Source organism: Macaca mulatta, chromosome 8 (genome assembly GCF_049350105.2).
Source record: "Macaca mulatta isolate MMU2019108-1 chromosome 8, T2T-MMU8v2.0, whole genome shotgun sequence".
NCBI classification, from domain to species: Eukaryota; Metazoa; Chordata; class Mammalia; order Primates; family Cercopithecidae; genus Macaca; species Macaca mulatta.
The window spans coordinates 109,875,958-109,891,244 of record NC_133413.1 but is presented as its reverse complement, the minus strand read 5'-3'; the positions used below and the strand labels follow the sequence as shown (position 1 = coordinate 109,891,244).

The following is a 15,287-nucleotide window of genomic DNA, read 5'->3' as shown; positions in this document are numbered from 1 at the left end:
TGCCAAAGACATGCTGTCCACAGTGTGTTTGATAAGCTGACATGGGACAGGGATTCTTTTCACTGTTGTGTCAGTTTATCAAACCCATACTTGGATGACAGTCAATTCAGTTAAAGGATAATGGGCTCCCAGGATACAAAACATTATTTCCTTTACAGAAGCTATGCACTCCATGTTGTACAAATGCCACACACATATGTATGTAACATTTTTCACTAAATAACTATGGTATTAAGTGAAATTGATAGAAATTGGCTCAAAAGCTCATGCTACAGCCAGTTATTAGGGTATACGCTAGGAATTTATCTAATGAATGAAGATGTTATAAATTATAATGTTTAATCTTCATATACGGATTTTTAATTTTTTTCCTTATGGTTGCATTCAGAGATTTACATGGAAAATACCAGAGTGGATAATATATTATTTGATATTAAAGTTTAAAATTAAAGTTTAAAATCGTGCTTTAAATTCTGATTAAAATCAGGCTGGGTGTGGTGGTCACGCCTATAATACCAGCCCTTTGGGAGGCCGAGGCAGGCAGATCTCCTGAGGTAAAGAGTTCAAGACCAGCCTGGCCAACATGGTGAAACCCCGTCTCTACTAAAAACACAAAATTAGCTGGGCATGGTGACATGCGCCTGTAATCCCAGCTACATGGGAGTCTGAGGCAGGAGAATTGCTTGAACCCGGGAGGCAGAGGTTGCAGTGAGCCAAGATCGCACCATTGCAATCCACTCTGGGCAAAAAGAGCAAACCTCCGTCTCAAAAAAAAAAAAAAAAAAATCGGATTAAAATCATTTATATTTTGAATTATATGATCTGACATTGACTCAGAAATTACGTCAAGGAGATTTACAGATGACAACCTATGTTGAGACAAAAGTTTTCACAATCTAAACATTGATAATAACATTTAGTTATATCAAACCTAATATATAGTTAGAGAGGTCAGAATAATGATTATCTTTGCACTACCAAATACAGGCTAGAATAAGAATGAGGAAGGTTTCTGGGGTGCTGCATTGTGGTAACATGTCTATATATATGTAAAACTTCATTCAACTGTATACAAATGATAAATATACTTTCCTATATGTAAGTTCTAACTCAATTTAAAAAATGAAAGAAGTAAAAAGAAAAAAAATTAGCTATGTACTGACTTTTTACCTATTTTTAGGATCATGTTTGTATTTTTCATTACCTTTCTCAATGTAGAATGCTTTTCAGGTATTTGGTTTTTGCTCAAAGTTCAATGTTAGAAATGATGAGCAAGAAAAATGTTTCAGATTGAGGAACTATCTGTCTACACCACACAGGATGGAAGTTCTTCAAACACGATAAATATTTCTAGCACATAAAACAGGCAAAATTATAGTGTCTATTCTAGGACAGTAACCTCAGTGAACACAGAATAAAATATAAAATAAAGTAAGCATATGTATTTAAGAGTTATTGATTAAATTGGTGTTTTGGTAAATAATTATTTACTTGCTTTCATGTAAAAATTATTAGGATTTTTTTTGGTAACAGCATTTTATTTTACCAGGGCTTAGTAAGTGTTCTCATACAATGTGTAGAGGTAATTTATTATTAATTGTACACATTAAATGAATTCATAGATGCTTGCTTCTTAATTTTCTTTTTAGTTAGCTTCTATTTTGGTTTAGGGGGTATGAGGGGGCTGGCTGAAAATGGACACTAGTCAACAAAGGGTAAAATGGATAGTTCCGAAATTGTAACTACAAAGCCAACACTGCTTCTCACATTTATAGGTTTCTCACACTTGAAGTTGGTCAAAGATTTTTTTGAAAAATCTATCCATCCATCCATTCTGTTCAAGCCTTTTATGATGATGTGCAGGTTATACTATAAGAATAGCTATAGGAATAAACTTGCAGGTTACTCTTTTGTTACAATATTTGATCTTTGTTATTAATGAGAAAAATGCAATTCTTCCTTTACATTGGACACTCAAGACAGAAGCACAATGTTTTATTATATTTTAAACAGTTGTCTTATATGTCGGTGGTTATGGTGAACAGCCATCATATTCCAGAAGTTCCAAAGATGCATTTTAAAGGTACCCTATGGTTTCTCTCACTTGTCTTTAAACTCAGAGATGTTTAAATAATAATTTCACATGACAATGTTGGTGCCTCAATGAAAGTACACAATCAGGAATGGTTATAGTAAGATATTATATATCCAGTGTACTTAATATAACAAAAATGTATTTGAAAGAAGTATAAAATAGATTTTCCAAATTCATAACACAAAACTGTTATGATGGGAACCCAAACATTCTATTATTCTGTAGCTTCTTTCTAACATGAATTTCTAGAAACAAGTATAAAAATGACAATAAAAAAGTAAATACATTTAAAAAAACATTTCAAAATTTATGATGGTAGAACTTCTAGTCATTTTCAACACTGTTATTGAGGTAGCTTTTGGCAGTAAATAGAAACATATTCATGGAAACCTATATCCTGCTATAGGAAGCCACAAAAGATGCAGTTATTTTGGTGAGGGCCAAATGTAAATCCAAAGCCTTCAACTAGATCAGCTGAATAACACAACAGACTAAAACTCTGCCAATAATATTTTCAAACAAAGCTTTTAGGCAAGTTAATTTACATACCTACTATCCCAATCTCTCTCTCTCTGACTTACTAAAAGGGAATTATTTGAAACCAACACTAACCATTATAGGATTAGAGTCATAATGTCACCAGATATGAAACATACCTTTGCCAAAAACCAAAATAATAGTTATTTTGAGAATGCTTTTTATATAAAGAGAATTAGGAAGAAATTAAAAGTTGGGAAGAGAAAGGAGGAAACAGTTTTGTGAGAATTTGTAGAATTTATCTTAACACTGCATCTAGAAAATACAGCTCAGCGTTAAAGATGATAAGCTAGGTTTTAGGAGAAACCACAAAGATACATAAAGTAGAGATGCCATACCTTGAGGTACATTCATCAGGAATAAAGAAAGGCTATTATAAACATGTCCATAAAAAAGAATGGTTTTCCTATTGTAAAATAAACACAATTTGTTGAAGCATACAAACATAATTGTTAATGATGTTAAGCTCAATAAAAGAATATTAATCTTGTCTATGATTTTCTATTGGTTATATTCCTCAATTTTCAACTGTTAAAGTATACGTGTAAAACAAGATAAAAAATTTAGTTAATCTCAACCATGAATTTCATTGGTCACATTAATCTAATGTTCCTTCATATTGGGAACATTAACGCTACGAAAAGTCAGAATGACCATTTGAAAATTTGTCAAGAGTATATACATAACAGGAGAAATGAATTTGGAGTTCAAAAATTATTTTAAAGATACTGTCAAGATTTTAATGTATGAAACAATTATGTCACTTGCAAATATCTGTATCTTGGATCACCTGGTAGTTCCTCAAGGTCAATTTATTTAAAACCTTCAATAAGATACTTAATGTTCTGTAAACTATGATTTTAAAAATCTCAGTAAATTGGTCAGGCACGGCAGCTCATGCCTGTAATCCTAGCACTTTAGGAGGCCAAGGTGGGCGGATCACCTGAAGTCAGGAGTCTGAGGTCAGCCTGGCCAATATGGTAAAACCCTGTCTCTACTAAAAATACAAAAATTAGCCAGGCGTGGTGTTGTGTGCCTGTAATTCCAGCTACCTGGGAGGCTGAGGTAGGAGAATTGCTTGAACCCGGGAGGTGGAGGCTGCAGTAAGCCAAGATTGCCCCACTGTACTCCAGCCTGGGCAACGACGGAGTGAGACTCCATCTCAAAAACAAACAAACAAACAAACAAACAAACAAAACCTCAGTAGATTGATTATGCATTTAAAAAATTAAAACACATTTTATATTAATTTAAAAAAATATTTCTGCTAAGTTATATAAAACAGTAAATTTCTGCTGAAGAAGTATGTATTTTTGTGTTAAATATTTATGCTATTAAAATTTAGCCAATAGCATATTTAACACAAAAATACAATAAAATACAATGAAAGAAAGTGAATTTTTGTAATTAATTTTTCATCAACTATGTTAAAAACAAAGCATATTTTCTCACTCTTTCTGTGGCTGAGGGTGTGTTATCAGACTCACAGTAAGAAACAGAGCAAACACTGTTGCAAAAGTTGCTCACAAAAAAAGCAATAAGCAGATGGAAAAAAATTCTGTATATATTTCTGGAAGAATTTTACTAACGCATGTCTTCTAAGGGTGAAACGCAAATCAGCTCACTACCTTTTGTAATTCTTTAAAGGTAAAATTTCATGGATTAAACTGCTACAGAACAGGGTACACCTGTCAGAAGTCTTACTTATAAAAGATGTCTTTCAAAAGTTTGCCAAAATTACTACGCAGTTTTCATATAATGCTTGTAGATATGTTTAAGAGAATGAAATTATCCATGAAGAAAAGCTAAAACCCATATCAGAATCAAATCTATTAGTACTGAATGCACTAAAAAGGATTAGCAAAAGTCTGCAAAAAATTTTAAAAAGGTTGAAAAACCTCACAATTGACAATGTCTAAAAAGGAGCTATGGAATAAATTAGTCAAAGATAAAATCCCAGAAGGAACTTCAGAAAACCCACAAATATTTATGGCATGAACAAAAACTGGTATGCAGAAGTTCACAAATGTCCAATTACAAGAAGAATCTACTTCTCTCAAGTTAAAGATGAAAGTTAAAAAAACTCTTTAGTTAAAAAGACCTCCAAAGTAAAAAGCTCTGCTTTAAATATTTTAAAGTTCTGTTATAACAAATGAAATACTCCTGAAAAAAGTATGAGGTAAATTATGTTACAATCACCATTTTAAAAATCTATTTGAATAGGTATGAAGAGCTTTTGTTAATATTATATAAAATATGACAGAGCAATGAAATAGGTGGTCGACATATAATGTTAGATGACTTCCAAGTTTATATATCTAATTCTATAAACTCTATATTCAGATATGTAGCTTGAATACAGTATTTCTCAATTGCACAAGATTAGTGGAAAGAAAAAAATCTAAGTTACTAGAAGCCTTCATAACATACTTAGTCAACTTTGCTGTAATTTTGGTATATAAGAAATGCATGTGAAGTCATTGTTTTAAAATAAAACCAATATTTTTTCATCACAATTTATAAAAATACTGATGTGTAAGTATACAATGGGAGGAAGAGAGACGTTTAACAAAAGTTTTAACATCTCTTTTTCTTTCATAATTTTGAGACAACTAGATTAATAACTAAATTTTACTAGGGGAAAAGAGAAACGATTCATAACGCTTCTGTTTTATAATGACTTTTAAATATTTCCTATAAATAACAGCCACAAAATACATTGACTTTGTTAATCAGATACATCTATGTAAATATTTATCTGGTCATTACTCATCTCAGAGCTCATAAGAGATGTGGGAAAAACCTTGATGGCAATCAAAATCATTACCTAGCGAGCTATATTTGTAGAATAAATGCAGTATTAAGCACATTCTGATTAAAATTCTCTTAAAATGGATTGTATGTTCAAGTACCTTCAAGTATCAAAGAGCTCAAACACTGGGATTATAAATGATTTTATTATAAATTGTAGTTTTAAGGTTATAATAAGTTCATTCTAGCTGAGACTATTCTAAGGAACACAAGGAGAATACACTAAAAATGGTACTTACTAGTTTTTTGCAACATTTAAATAATAACAAAATTTAATGGAACATAAATTTGAAACTTCAAAAATAAGTTTCAAACTTCATGCTATAGACTGATTATAAATAACCTGGTTAAACTAAAGCTGGTATGTCTTACAGGAAACTCAGATACAGGCAGCGAGATGTAGTGGTAAAGTGCATGAGCAATGGAACTGACAGTCCTGGTTCTGTCACTTATTATGTGTGGCCTAGGAGAAACTACTGAATGTCTACAGACCGAATATTTTATTTCTAAAATACAGATAATCATAATACCTGACTCATGAGATTATTATAAGGCTCAACCGAGATGTAGGCATTGCATTGAAAGCAATACACAGAATCTTTGACACAAAGGAAGCACTCAGTAGATGTTAGCTATTACTACTGTTGCTACTGTTTTTTTTTTTTTTTTTGTTTTGTTTTTTTTTTTTTTTTTGAGACAGTGTCTCACTCTATTGCCCAGGCTGGAGTGCAGTGGTGTGATCTCGGCTCACTGCAACCTCCACCTCCCAGGTTCAAGTGGTTCTCCTGCCTCAGCCTCCCAAGTAGGTGGAATTACAGGTGCCTGACATCATATCTGGCAAGTTTTTGTATTTTTAGTAGAAATAGGGTTTCACTATGTTGGCCAGGCTGGTCTCAAACTCCTGACCTCAGGCGATCCGCCCACCTCGGCCTCCCAAAGTGCTGGGATTACAGGCATCAGCCACCACACTCAGCCTACTGCTGTTACTATTACTATTATTTTATTATAATTGCATAAAGGTAGGTCAGCCATTGCTGTAGAAGGCCAAAGAAAGGAGACGTTACTTTCAAGAAAAAGATTATGAAAAATTTCAAAAAGAAAGCAAGATTTAAGTGAGACATTAAAAAATACATGTGATTCTTAAGGATTTTTAAAAATTAAAAATAGTGTTGAACATCAAAGAGAAAACATTTTTAAAGGATTCAAACCCCCATTAATGTAAAGTTCTTCATAACAAAAACCCTGAAAGGCTAAACTGGAAGATAGCTATATTTCAAGAAAGTCGAAAATGCATACATAAACAAGAGCCACAGAAAGGCACATAATAAGCATTATTGGATTAGACAAAATATTTAACTTGAACAAGTGTCTTATGTAAAGAAGCAACTAGTGGTAAGATTTAAAGTATAGGATAAGGTCAGATCAGAGAGTAAGATGCATTTTGGGTTAAAAGACAGGGATTTTGTCATGTTAAAAACTGAACACTATGACAGGTGTTGAGCAGAGAGCTGATAAACGATGTTTCAGAGTGGTTTGTTAAAGCCCAAACACCTGTGATATTTTAATTCACATAGCAGTGTTGAATTGTGAATTACTTTGCCCTTGTGATTCAAATGGTAACAAAGAACACATAAGCTATAATAATTTCAATTTCCTATTTTTGCTGATATACTTGTTCTTCAAGAATTGCCCTGGTAACTATTTCACAGAAGGAAACATTTTTCCCTTTTACATTTTATAATGTATAATAAAGTTTGAGGTCAGGGAAGTCTCAGTCACAATATAGTATATAAGAGTTTTTAATTTTAATTGAACTTTAATAGTGAGGCATATTTTCTTGGTTTAAAACAGAAAGCAGTGTTTACATGAGGTTTTTTATCTTTGCTGTCTAAAACAGCTCAAAAACAGACCAGTATGATGGCAAGTCTAAATATGGTGACACTGAAAGATGACCACAATAGATTATTGAGTTTAAACACAAGCAAGTTAAAGAATACTATGTAGAGTACAATTCCATTACTTAAGACAGACAGACACACACGCATAGAGACAAACGGTCTGTGAGTGTTGATCTAACAGTGGCCACGGAGTAAAGAGGTGGTTACCATTCAGAATAAGCCCTGGCAAGGAGAAGAGCTGCATACACTTTGGCGTTACTTGATTTTTAAAAAATAAACAAGATTATCTTTTTATTTAAAAAAATTTAAATGTTTTAGTTATATAGGTTTATTAAAATAAAGATAGATGTACTTTCAAAAAAGGTATCATTCTGAAAATTTATTTATAAAATTTTAAAATGTGATTTTACCTTTTCTTATTTTAATTTCATAATCAGAAGACTAAATCATAAGCTAAATTTTTAAAGAATCAATATTTTTAAAAAACAGGATATAAACAGAATTTGAAAAAAAGACCATTAAAATTTACTGAAAAGGTAATGTATTTACTTAAATATACTCATGAATAATTAATGGTAATATTTCTATTCTCTCTACTACTTCTAAAAAGAAAAAAACTTGAATGAAATTTACGAACACTTTTCTCTATTCCTTTCTGTGAAAACTGCGAATCTAGATGGAACTTCTGGGATCATGCTTTCTTCTTATACTAATTTTCGGAAGATAGGATACAATGCTGTAAGGATACTTAATGATAAAAATGAGACCATGAAAAAAGTTTAGGGTGCAAGTTCAAAACTTCTAATTTCACTTATTTCATCAACCTAGGCATTTTGGGAGGTATTATAGACAAAGCATGCAATTATTATGATATGGAACCTATCGAAATTACAATGTAAGATAATGTAGTTGAAGTCTTGAGTTCCGTGAAGTCATACAGTACCATACGTTCCAGTCAAAAATATGTATCTACTATCGGTGTCTAGTCATCATAAACACTCAATGTCTGTTGAATAGCTGCAAATATTAATCAATGTATATTTAATAAATAAATGAATTAAAGTAATAAATGAATGCATACAAACGAAGGGCATAAATGTCTCAAAGATCCCTATTGTATTAGTAACTAGTAATTAGTAATAGTATTCTATTTCTTATAATAAAAGCTATTTTTAGAAAATCATTAAAAACCATGAAAATCAAGTCAAACTACTTACAGACAGTATTCAGAATCAGAGAAAATGAAATTTTCAGAAAAGACGTAGAAAGTATAAATAATATAAATCCAGTGTAATTCTTCTAGAGCAATTATAGCATAACATGGCTCAAGGTTCTGAGACTTGTTTTCATTATTTCATAGAAATATTTAATAGAAACATTAAATATATTTAATAGAAACAACCATACAAACTATAGTTAATAAGGTATAGAGGATACACCAGCATACTGCACAACATAAAGCTTCTAAGAAATATATGTCATTTATATAAGAGAAATGTAATCAAGTTTATTAACTTTTTTTTTTTTTTAAGGCTAGTCAAGTGAAGCAGTGGAAGTGGAGAAGAAACGAAGAAATCTGTAACTGGTCATGATCAATTAGTTGTAAACATCACTTCACTCGGACCAGACTATTAAATCATTAATATGCTTAAGTTATAATATTTAAATATTTTCACCTTGTTTGTTTATAATCTCTAATCAGCCTATGAAAAAACACTTTCACCACGGGTAATTTTTAAAAATCTGCCTTTATAACATCTTACTTAACTGTTTCCTGCTTCTTTTTTGGCTTGAGACAAGGACTTGAAAAATTTCTCAGGAGAAGGGGTTGTGTAAGATAAAAAAACAACTTCAGGTCAGACAGTGCTTCAGGACTATGGTATAAATCAGGGATATGGTTGAACACATCACAGAATAGGAGAATCTCAGATTGAGTTTAAAGGAAACAGAGATCATCCTAACGAGGAGCTGGCAGTTACAAACCAGGTAGATTATCAGGCAAGGAGGAGGCAAGTAAAGAAGGTAAAGGTTATGGGAGGGCCAATGACAATACATACCTGGGCTACACATTGCATAGTCACTGAATAAATAACATGTTACGTATGTTCTGTTGTTTTCTAGTGGATCAGATGCTTTTGAGAGTAGTAAAGTACAAATTCATATAACGTGTTAGTTAACAGAAGTGTTTTATTATTTTACATTTTCTCAGCCACAGATTCCAAAAGTTAACCACTATCAACTAAAAGTTTACAAAAATTTTGATGTTATAAAAAGAATCCACTGAGAGCAACCTCGGATACGGAGTGGGAAAGACTGAGAATGGAGGATATTTAATGTTTCTCACAGAACCTTTCATGGTGTTTTGATTTTTAGCATTAAAAGTTGTTAGTATTCATTTAAAAAAATTTTTTTAAATGATCTCAGTTTAAAAGGTTCGTAAAAAAAATGGATTTAATCATCTCCTACAAAGGGTGTAGCCTCTGAAGTGGCATATCAGTATCACCCAGTAACGCTATCACACCCAGTCACCCAGGAGCCTAGAAGAAATGTAAAATTTTAGGCCTCAAACAATACCTTTTTAGTCAAAATCCGCATTTTATCAAGATCCTCAAGTGATTTGGAAACACAGTAAATTTAGGAATCACTGGTTTAATTTGACATAAATCATTTTCCCTTTTAAGCCTTGTATGTGGCTTATTAGTCTCTGCTACATCAGAAATGGGGAGCTCATTAACTCCTGAGATAGTCAACGTTTTCAAAAATAAACTCCTAATCTCCACTCACTCAATTCTCCAAAAATAAATCTTCCTACAGTTTTCCTTCTTCAGTTAATTTTCATCCTCCCAGTTGTTTAGGCCATATATAACTGAATTATCTTTGTATTCTTTTTCTCAAACCCTATGTGCAAATTCTCATGGCTCTACCTCTCAAACATCTCCAGAATCTGACCACTTCTCACCACCTCCACACTACTAACTTTGCCCAAGTCGCCACTATCTTCTTCCAAGATTAGAGCAATAGCTTTTCCCTTTCCCTTGCCTTTCCTTGCCTGAGTAATCTGCTTAAGTATAAAAAGAATCATGTCACTTCTCTGCTCAAACCCTCTGAAACCTTTCCATTTGATGACAAAATCAACTCTCCAATAAGTGAAAGAAATTCATATTATATATTCAGTTAACTCAAGTAGCAAAAATATTAATAATTCTTAACATGATTCTTTTAGGGTTGAATGTTACACTTCCATTTGTTCTGAATTGTGACTCCCTTTATTTTCAAATGTAGATTTAACCTCTTTTTAAATGTATATCTCTAGTCCCTTCTGGTGACCCCCCCCATTTCTTTCTGAAGCAGACGTTTAGTAAATAACAAAAGCATTACATATTTCAAAATTTTGCATGTGTGGATAATTCTTCCCCCACAACCATGTCTCACTCAAACTAATAGCCAAAGTCCACACAATGACCTATATGGCTCCTCTATAAAGTCGTTTTCCTGACAGCCTGCTAAATTCGCCCGGCATACAATGCTCCAGCCACCAGGGGCTTCTCTTACTTCTTCCTGCTTCAGGATCCTTGCAATTTCTCAGTGAGGCATCTTCTGACTAAGCCAGGCTGTCCACCTCTAACTCTCCATTTCTTTTTCCCTTCCCAGCTTTGTCTCCATGTCACTTATTAAATTCTAGTATACCCTATGATCTATTTATTAGCTTGTAATTCTCTCTCCCATTAGAATGTAAGTTCTATGAGCACAGGGATTTTTCTTTCTTTTGTAAACTGACATACACCCAGTATCTAGAATAGTGTCTGATGTACAATAGGCTCCCCGAAAATAATTGTTAAATGAGTAAGAACAAAAAGCCCCATTTATTATTAGACTTTTATAATCTGAAAGATTTTCATTCTACTGAGCTGCAATTAGTGTCATTGTAACATCCACTGACTGAATGATCCTAGGTCTGTTCTTAGCTTTGGAAGGAATGAACTACTTCCTATGATACATTATCAGCTAGGTATTCAAAGAATAGTACCATGTTCCCTAGGAGTTTTCTGTTTTTCAAATTTAATATACGCCATTATTTTAAACTGATGACAACACTAATTGCATAAACAAACAGGCAAAGAAAAAAATAAAAACTCTATGCTTTAACTTTGTCCTCCCGCTTTTTAACTTTTTGTTGTTTCTATTTATATCTTATTGTACTGTCTATGTATTATTTTTAATCAGTTCATCTTTTAGTCTCTCTACTCAATATATGAGTAGTTTACACACCACAATTACAGTTTTATAATATTCTGAGTTTTCCTGGGTACTTACTATTACCAGTGAGTTCTGTACCTTCAGATGACTTCTCATTGCTCATTAATGTCCTTTTCTTTCAGACTGAAGAACTGAATCCCTTTAGCATTTCTTGTAGGACAGGTCTCGTGTTGATGAAATCTTTCAGCTTTTGTTTGAGAAAGCCTTAATTTCTGCTACAACGTGTTTGAAGGATATTTTCACTGCATATACAATTCTAGGATACAACTTTTCTTCCTTCAGCACTTTAAATATGTCATATCACTCTCTCCTGGACTGTAAGGTTTCCATCGAAAAGTCTGCTGCCAGACATACTGGAGCTCAGTTGTATGGTTTTTGTTTGTTTTTGGAGACAGGGTCTCTCTCTGTCCCCCAGGTTGGAGCGTAGGGGTATAATCACAGCTCACTACAGCCTCAACCTCCTGTGCTCAAGTGATTCTCCCACCTCAGATTACAGAACAGCTGGGACTACAGGCGTATGCCACCACACCCGACTAATTTTTAAATTTTTTTACAGAGACGAAGTCTCATCATGTTGCCCATGCTGGTCTTGAACTCCCAGGCTCAAGCAATCCTCCCACCTAAAGCTTTCCAAAGGGTTGGGATCCCAGGCACAAGCCACTATACCTGACTCCATTGTATGTTATTTGGTTCTTTTGCTTGCTTCTTTTAGGATTCTTTTTTATCCTTGACCTTTGGGAGTTTGATGATTAAATGCCTTGAGGTAGTCTTCCTTGGGTTATATCTGCTTTGTATTCTACAACCTTTACTTGAATTGATACTTTTCTCTAGGTTTAAGAAGTTCTTTGCTATTATAACCCTTTGAATGAACTTTCTACTCCTATCACTCTCTCTACCTGTCTTTAAGGCCAATAACTCTTAGCTATGCCCTTTTGAGGCTATTTTATAGACCTTGTAGGTGTACTTCATTCTTTTTTTTTGGTCTCCTCTGTATATTTTCAAACAGCCTGTCTTCAAGCTTACTAATTCTTCTGCTTGATCAATTTTGCTGTTAAGAGATTCTGATGCATTTGTATGTTAATTGTATTTTTCAACTCCTGAATTTCTACTTGATTCTTTTAAATGATTTCAATCTCTTTGTTAAATTTATCTGATATAATTCTGAATTCCTTCTCTGTTATTTTGAATTTCTTTCAATTTCCTCAAAATGGCTATTTTGAATTCTCTGTCTGAAAGATCACATATCTCTGTCTATCCAGGATTGGTCCCTGGTACCTTATTTAGTTTGTTTGGTGAGCTCATATATTCCTCAATGGTTTTGATGCTTACAAATGTTTATCGGTGTCTGGGCATTTAAGAGTTAAGTATTTACTGTAGTCTTTGTGGTCTGGGCTTGTTTGTACCCATATTTCTAGGGAAAGAATTCCAGTTATTTGAAGAAGCTTGGGTGTTGTGATCTAAGTTTTTGGTCATTGCAGCCATACCTGCATTAGGGAGTAACCCAAGCCCAGTAACACTGTGGCTCTTGCAGACTGGTAGAGGTGCCACCTTGGTAGTCTTGGATAAGATCCAGAGAATTCTCTGAATTATCAGGCAAAGACTCTTGCTTTCTTCCCTTACTTTCTCCCAAACACAGCCTCTCTGTGCTGAGCTGCCTGGAGCTGTGGAAGGGATGTGTGTGTGTGCGTGACACAAGCACTGTGGCTGCCACCACCACTGGGACTGCGCTGGGTCAGACTTGAAGCCAGCACAGCACTGGGTCTCACCCAACACCCGTGGTAACCACTGCCTGGCTATGGCCTGTGTTCATTCAAGGCCCTAGGGCTCTGCAATTAACCAGGCTTGAGTCCTTCCCTTCAGAGTGGTGAGTTCCCCTGCTCCCAAGTGCATCAAGAGATGCTGTCCAGGAACCAGGGCCTGGAGTCAGAAACCTTAGGAACCTACTCGGTGCTCTGTTCTACTGAGGATGAGCTGGCACCCAAGCCACAAGACAAAGTCCTTTCCCATTCTTCCCTCCCCTTTCACAAGCAGGCCCTGGCAACCTTTCTGTCTCTCTGAGTTTGTCTATTCTGGACATTTCATATAAATGGAATCATATAATATGTGGACTTTTGCATCTAGTTCACTGAGATTTTATGGTTAACAAAATCATAGGAATAATAAAATCAGCCCTAGTATGCAGGGTCTTTTGCTTTGTGTATTCACTTTTATTCTAACTGAGCTACTTCCACTCTGATTACCTCACTCAAAAGTGGTTTCTAATTCTGCTGTTACTCCTTTGATATTGATGATACAGCATTTCACTGAGATCTTGAAACATTTTTGATAAACTCTTATGTGAACACCTTTTGTTAGTTTGTTTATTTAGAAATGACTTGAATGTGAGCTTTCAAAGAAAAATTATTAGGTTGAGTTTGCCATCCAGCATCTAGAATTTTGCGTTTGACATTCTAACACATATTGCTAACCTTGGTCTACAGAGGCAACCCAAGTTACCCAACACGCTTGGAATTCAAGTTGTCCTGAGCCAAAGGAGCAGACAGCCTCACCCAAGAAGAGTTGGGCAAAAAAAAAGAATAAAAGGAAGACCCTAAGAAATACTAATATCAAAGAGATTGTTTAAGAGGAAGACCAGTAAAGATGACTGAAAAGAAGCCGCAAGGCACACAGAAGGAAACCCTAAAAAAACAATTTGACACAACTGTTCCCAGCAAGTAAAAATACAACTCATGCAAAAGCCAGAAAGTGGAAAGGGTACAGGAGGAAAGGAATTATCCCAGTGGTTCACTTTACTGATGGTGATAGGATCTCTTCATATAACCTAGATTTCTTTCACCAAAAGTAAAGTAGGTCTCTATTTTAGGACCACTTACTTCTGAAGTAGAAAAGATAAAGACATCTGGAAGAATTTCCAAATGTTAGAAAATTAAAGTATTCTCATCTATAATTTATATTCTATTAAATCATTTCCCTAGATCCTAAGGGAGTCGAAAGATAGGAATTGTAACCTTGGCTCTATTACTGTTTCACCAGGGACAACTACAGTATTCTTTTGGTTATTCAGTTTCCTAATCTGTAAAATAGGGAAGTTGAGTTAGATAATTCCTAAAGCCCCTTTCAGCTCTGGAATCCTAAGATTATATATAAGTTAGCTACATGAAAACTTATTTAAGGGATGAATACTATTAAATACCCAAAAAATTAATACAAGGAAGAGATCATACATACATAAGTCAAAGGAAAAAATTATAACTCAAATATCAGAGAAATCTGAGAAATGAAGTTCCTAGATCTATTTAAATAAAAAATAGCCATCACCCTCTAAAGGGTAAATGTATCACCAAATTAGAATCTTTTCTTAGCAGTAACATTTACTGGAGAGCAGTAGGAATTTATTTTTTAGAAGAGACAACAACATCTGAAAAACAGACCAGCAAGAAGAATAAGACACTTGTTCATCTGTATTTCTGTGACTTTTCTCACTTGGTATTATTTGCAACTGTACTTTTCTGTCTGGCAGCAGTGCCAACTTCAGTATGAATCATATATTATTTTTATCATGTTGATTACATATGTTCACCAGTTTAGTTGTCCATATATGCTTGGTGTGGTTTGCAAATACTCAGTGACAAAATCCAGAGCATAGCATTTTCACAGAAAGTGTTTACTGTGAAATTTCTCTTTAGAAG

General features: G+C 33.9%; 1 protein-coding gene and 1 non-coding gene across 23 annotated transcripts in view; one reads left to right on the top strand and one right to left on the bottom strand.

Moving 5' to 3' along the window:
- Nucleotides 1-15,287, bottom strand: part of VPS13B (vacuolar protein sorting 13 homolog B) — an 856,590-nt gene that overhangs the window by 339,014 nt on the left and 502,289 nt on the right. The window lies entirely within an intron of this gene.
- On the top strand, nucleotides 5-99 carry MIR599 (microRNA mir-599). The gene has a single exon (NR_032638.1). It is a non-coding gene; the product is annotated as a microRNA mir-599 (primary transcript).